The sequence below is a fragment of the Echinops telfairi genome, unplaced genomic scaffold (assembly GCF_000313985.2).
Source record: "Echinops telfairi isolate 266 unplaced genomic scaffold, ASM31398v2 ScPeMD7_5;HRSCAF=22, whole genome shotgun sequence".
Taxonomy (NCBI): Eukaryota; Metazoa; Chordata; class Mammalia; order Afrosoricida; family Tenrecidae; genus Echinops; species Echinops telfairi.
The window spans coordinates 32,790,840-32,797,118 of record NW_022103901.1 but is presented as its reverse complement, the minus strand read 5'-3'; the positions used below and the strand labels follow the sequence as shown (position 1 = coordinate 32,797,118).

General features: G+C 50.2%; 1 long non-coding RNA gene across 1 annotated transcript in view; it reads right to left on the bottom strand.

Annotated features, from left to right (window-relative positions):
* Nucleotides 1–3,332, bottom strand: part of LOC123521211 — a 35,165-nt gene extending 31,833 nt beyond the window's left edge. The window contains exon 1 of the long non-coding RNA XR_006679678.1: nucleotides 3,278–3,332. This is a non-coding gene — a long non-coding RNA (uncharacterized LOC123521211). The remainder of the gene's footprint in view (nucleotides 1–3,277) is intronic.
* Nucleotides 3,333–6,279: the final 2,947 nt, after the last annotated feature.

Sequence of the window (6,279 nt, the reverse complement as noted above, 5' to 3'; positions counted from 1 at the left end):
AAAAAGAGGCATTGATAATTATTGGTGATTGGAATGTGAAAGCAAGAGAATGTAATTCATGTCACTGAATTGCTTAAAATGGTTAACATGGCAAACTTTTTATATATATTTGACTGCAATACAATTAAAGAAAAAAGCCACATGTGGAGGTCACATGTGGTTAATGAGTCCTTGAAGTGTGGCAGTAAGACAGAGGAACTGTATTCTATTTTATTTGAATGAACTGAAATGCAAAGCACCATGCTGGGCAGTCACCTCTTTTAGTCTAGCTGTCTTCACCCTACACAGAGCCATGTGACAGTGCCCCTGTGGTGAAGCCCTTCGGTTGCCCACTCACTTCAGCCAAGTGGATTCAGACCCTTAGCGCCCTGCAGGACAGAGTAGAACAGCCCCAGAGGGTTTCCATGGCTGTGAATCTTTACAGAAGCAGAGGAGCTGGTTCAAGACTGGTGGATTTGAACTGTTGACTTTTCAGCTTGCAACCGCCCCAACAGCACTGCAGGCTGCATAGAAGTACATTTCAACTCTTTAGGCTTGGGGACCTCTCTGACCCTCCATATGTCAGAGCAGACCCTCAGGACTCTGGAGCAGATCTGACAGCTCAGGTTGGCTCTAAGCACAGAGACTGAGAGAAATGCCACTCCACAGGAAGATGTGGCAGGCTGCTCCCGTAAAGATTTACAGCTTCAATAATTCTAGGGTCCTACTCTGTGGGGTACCACAATCAAATGGGTCCAAAGGGCAGTTGTGTAAATGAGGGGTTAAATTAAAGAGACATCAGACAAGTTAAAGCATGCAAGCGCTCACCTCTGGGATGGCCATGATCTCAACAGCAAGGTCCGCGCAGAGAGAGGGAGGAGGCGAGACTATCATGGCATATATACATTTTCAGGGACGTGCAAGGCATCCTGATTACATCATAAGAGGTAGGGGTTGTATAATTGGCATACATCAATCGGAGGGGGACAAACTAGGGGTATACACGCAATTGGAAGGGGCAGCACTTAAGGGTATGCATGTGTGACAAGATGGGTGGACGCTAGATTCAAGATGGCAGCCTAACCTTGGTCCTAGAGTTGGCTTGACCTTGTCTCTAGGTTCTCCTTCAGGGAAACAATCCACTATCCTTGTCAGAAGGGTGTCCCATCTTAGGGTGGGGCAAACTATAGGGTCTGATTGCTCTAGACGGCTGATAACCTTGAAGCAGCTGACATTGACCTCCAAGTATAATTTGGCATGTGTTGCACATAGCGTCTTAGGTTTGGCATATATTTTGGAGACAACCTGGGGGGAAACCCTTCCACATCCCACACTACTCCAGGAACCCTACAGGGTTCCTATGAGTGGAAATCAACTTAATGGCAGTAGGGTGAGTTGGGAATTTGGTGGAATCCGGAGAGGGGAGGGTGGGGTGAATGAGAACTGAAGTAGGTCAAAGGAGTCCTGGTATATAGCAGTGACTTGGGCTGCTACCCACAAGGTCTGCAGTAGAACTGTTTGGGCCGGGTCCAAACTAGGCAGCCCTGTTTGGACTAAGCTGAAGCAGGTCAGGGCCCTGCACGTGCTTCCCTGCACTTCCTAAAGGTCAGCAGCAGACGGTGCCAGGTAAGATAACCAGTGAAACCAGATGTTCTGGGTTCAAGCAATTCACGGGAGTTTCCAGACCCCATATGCAAATTGCCATACATTCCTCCCCACCCCTTTGAAAACCAATGCCCCCAGCTGCTGAACACGATTTCCCTGACCTGTTGGCCTAGGTCATGGAACCTCGTCTGGGAGCTTCCCCTAATAAAGCTATTTCTGTTTCTGCTCTACCTTGTCCTGTCAGTTATGTCTGTCCTTCTCCCTGTACCTCAGTTTCACCTTTAAAAGAACAACTAGGCTTTCTACTTCCATAAAGAATTACAGTCTTGGAAACCCACAGGGGCAGTTATACTCTGATAATTAGAAAGAGTCAACAGCTCCTCACAACAATATTTACAAATCAGAATTGTATGAACAGCAACAGGTTTGCCTGTGGGTTTGGGTGGTAATGACTAGGTGTTTCGGGGGCAGTGCAGACCATTCATGTGCTCTGCTGAGCCCTCCATCAAGTTACCGAAGATTGATTTAGCAAATGGAAGTAAACTAGGGGGAAGCACAGAATGACCGTGTTTAGTCTCACAAAACCTGTTCCCCCTTTGGCAAGCTAGCTATTCAGTCCCCCTCCTGGACCAGAAGCACCTCATTTGCTTGAGGCCACCCTGCCATTTGGTGGGCATTACAAAGACCACGGCTGGAAGAGCCACAGGATGTAATTTACTGAACTGCAGGCCACCCCCTAACCACTGGCCCTTTCATACTTATTCCCTTCCCAATTATTTTATTACTCCATAACGGCCATTAACAATCTTTCTGTAGGATTAAGTGTTCTCAGAGGAAGACTACTTAGGGACTAGCCATTCAGGTTTGCTTCAGGTGCACATCCGCTTTGGGTCCAATGTTTCTAGGGTTTGAGCCGCCATTCCTCAAGGGGTGAAGGCAAAAATCATGCTTTTTGGCTTCTACTCAAATTTAACACAGATCACCCCTTGTTCTAAGAGCCTAGTGAAGTATCAGCATAAGCAAACCTGTAAAGGACGTTAGGTTTGGCCAGTGTACCGCAGCCCGTACATGCCTCCTCCTTATCCACCCTTTCGGTGACAGCTCCTACACGATGTCACTTTGAGGGCTTAGGTGAGCCTGACCAAAGCCATGGTATTTTTCTTTTTTAAAACATTATTTAAAGATAAGCCATGGTAGTGTCAATCGCCTCCTGTGCACGTCAAAGTTGGGCAGTGAGTAATGACCAGAGAAAAATGGAAGTCTGAATGATGGCGTTGGCGAAGGCTCTGGACTACCAGAATAAACTAGTGTCTCGAAGTGCGGCCAGAATGCTCCCTAGAAATGAGGATGGTGAGACCTGAAATATGGACATGTTCTCAGGAGGGGCCAGGAGAATAAACAGCATGCTTGGGAGAGGTCAAGAGAAAAGATGGAAGACCCTCCACGAGATGGATTCACACCGTGGCTGCAACAATGGGCTCAAACCCGGCAGCGGTGGAACAGAGCAGGGTTTTCTTCCGTCCCACATGGGATCCATAGGGGCCAGGACCACTCGACCGCCCCCAAGCAGCCCCACGGGGAAGGTGTGCGCCGAGGGGCCGCCACTGGATCACTGGATGCCCACACATTTCCTGCGCGAGCTACTGTGCGACCAAACCTTATTTTAAGTCTGAGACAGCGGCCCCCAACTCACCGCGTCGCCCTCTGACTCCTTAACTAACTTCCGGCCGCTGCCTCAGCACGACGCTCCGTCCGGTAGACTGACAGGAACTGTACTTCCGCCCCGCCTCCGGCAGACCGGACGCGCTCTCCGCCGAGAACTGGGGCCGCAGAGGACCCTGGGAAAGCGGACCTGCGCGGCCTCCCGCGCTGGCGCACGCTCAGCTCTCCGCGGGGTGGGGGGGGGCGCGCGTCGCACGGCGCATGCGCACGCGCGTCGGTCTCCGTCGAGAAGGCGCCGCGGTGGCGCCGGAGGTAGGAGGAGCCGCGCTCTAGGGCCGGGAGCTACAGCCCGGAGGAGGAGGTGCTGTCAGTCGGACCGTACTCGTCCATCGCCCTCGCCGGCCCCCTGTCTCGGCAGACGTGGTGGGTGAAGAGGGCCCGCCGAGGGGGCAGGGGGTGGAGCTGGATTCGATGGTGGTCACGGCCCGAGAGTCCGTTGGCGCCTGGAGTTTTCACCGCGATCGAAATGCTTCCAGCCGCCAGAGCCCTTGACTGCTCCTCCCCAGGCGGGTCCCCATCCCCCTCGTGGGACACTGGGTCGCGGGAAGGAGGGAGGGCCTGTTTCATCTCGACCTGTCCCATTCATTCCGCACCCACCCACCCATTCATTCCGCACCTCTGTGGGTCGCGTGTGGTCGTGGTAAGAAGCCAGGTGGGAACGTGCAGCTGGGGAGGATCCCTCATTTCATTGAGCGACAAGGATTGAGCGCATTCAGGAGTCGGACAGGAGCCCAGGGGCCAAGTTATGTGCTGTGGGGCTGCTCAGTTAAAGGATAGAGGCTCCATGCAGCCGGCTGCTTCACGGCAGAAAGACCTGGCGAGTCTGCCTTCTCCTGGAATGATTGTTATCGTGGTCATCAAGTCGATTACGACTCATGGAGACCCCCAAATGTACAGTGTCCAAGCTATGAACTTTCAGAAGCAGGTCGCCAGGCCTGTCTTGCAAGGTCTCCCCCACCTCCCAAACTACCAACCCCGGGTCCAGTAGATGAAGCACTTAATGGTGTGTGCAACCCAGGGACTCCTCCGTAAAGATGACAAACAAGATAGCCCCATAAAGCAGCTCCACTCTGTAGCACTGGGTTACCCTGAGTCCGGTTTGAGAATGCTGACAACAGCGGCAGATGGACTATTTTTTGAGTAGCATCAACAGAGATGTGGCCCACTCAATGCAGTTGTGGAAAAGGTGGAATTGGCTCCATTCACTCCCCACATCCAACAGGATGAAAATCCAGTTTGCTTAGCACTACGTTTCAGGCCTCTGAACTGATCCCTACTGTTCCTACCCCTTTTGCTTCTCCCCATTTATACCAAACTCTGCAGTTAATGGATACAACAAATTGCCACTGTTCATTACCTGTTAGCAATCAGGCCCCACTAGCCGCAGACAAAATAAAACAGGCTATGCCTGTGCCCTTGTGCTTATACTTATAAGTGATGTACTTATACCTCACTCGTACTTATACATGAAGTCTATCTTCACTTTATAACTAAATGAATAAAAATGTCAGAGCTGGCCGTCTGGACCCAGATGGGTCTTGCAACTTCAAAAGCAGCATGAACTTCAGCCAGTTTCTCACTCTGCTTGTGCTGTTTCCTTGCTCTGGAGGCATGAGGGCTGATTCCACCTTATACTCACTCATTGTCATTGGGTTGATTCCCACTTAGGGGTAGGACAGGTAGAACTGCCACTGTGGGTTTCCAAAACGGTAAATCTCTACAGGAGTAGAAGCCTCATCTGTCTCTCACCTGATAGTTGTTAGGTGCCATTGAATTGATTTCAACACAGAGCCACCTCATATGACAGTAGAATTGCTTTGTAGAGTTTTTAGGCTGAAATCCAAGTGAGCAGATGGACTGATCTTTTCTCCTGTGGAACCTCTGGGTCGATTCAAGCTGTCAACTGTGCTTAAATGTTGTGACACCGGGGACCCTTGTTGTAAAGCCTAAATGAGTTAAAGAAGTGTGAAGCAATTGGGAGGGAGGCCTGATGAATCCCGTGATGAATACCATGGTGGGCAGAATCCATTTCCATAAAGGACCTGGAAAAGTTTCTTCTAGAGCCCCAGAAGATTGTTATGTACCTAAAGGAATCACTTGGGGGTCCTGTGAAACCATAGACTTGGATTCAGCCTATCTGAAACCAGTATACCTGCATGGGCAAGTTCTTAGCAGGGCAGGGAACTGGAATGAACCAATTCAAAGCCCTGCCTTGGACCAGATTGTTGTTGGTGCCAACCAGTTGATTCCAACCCAGAGTGACTCCATGTGACAGTAGGCCTTCCTGTCCCGTCAAGTTTCCCAGACTGCCTTGACGGGAGTGGTGGGTGGGTTCAAGCTGCCGCCTTTAAACTCGTGGGTGACCAGGACTCCTTAAGTGTGTGTAGGAGCTAGTTTCAGATCTAGACATAACCTTCATGGGATGCTTCTCTTTCATGGAGTTTATTTACCAAATTTCAGTCAAAACAATAACCCACTGCCATCAAGTGGATTTCAAGTCCTAGGAGAGGAGAACTGTTCCCTAGGGTTTCAGAGGATATACCTCTTTCCCAGGGGGAGCAAATGATGGATTTGAACTGCTAACCTTGTGGTTAGCAACCTGACTTATAACCCAGTACACCACCAAGGCCCCCATAAAAACCATGCGCTTCTAGAAGCTGTACATTCTTCTGCCCCTGGAAGGGTATGCTTAGACAAGTTTCCATGGAATAGACAGTCTGTGTTCACCAGGCTGCACTGAGTATCTACTTCCCCCACATCCCAAGTGTTCTTGGACTTTCCTGAAATGCACAGCTTAAAATGATAATGTCTGTTCATTTCACTGATGCTTTTGCTTTCCTGCAGATGTGAAATGAAACAGACCAGCCATTCTGAACCACCGTGGTGAGCTGAGCAGCATGTCCCTGTGTGTAGTACCTCCGAGGCATCTATTGGACAAGAACACATTCTCTCGAAAGGGGACCTTCACAGAGG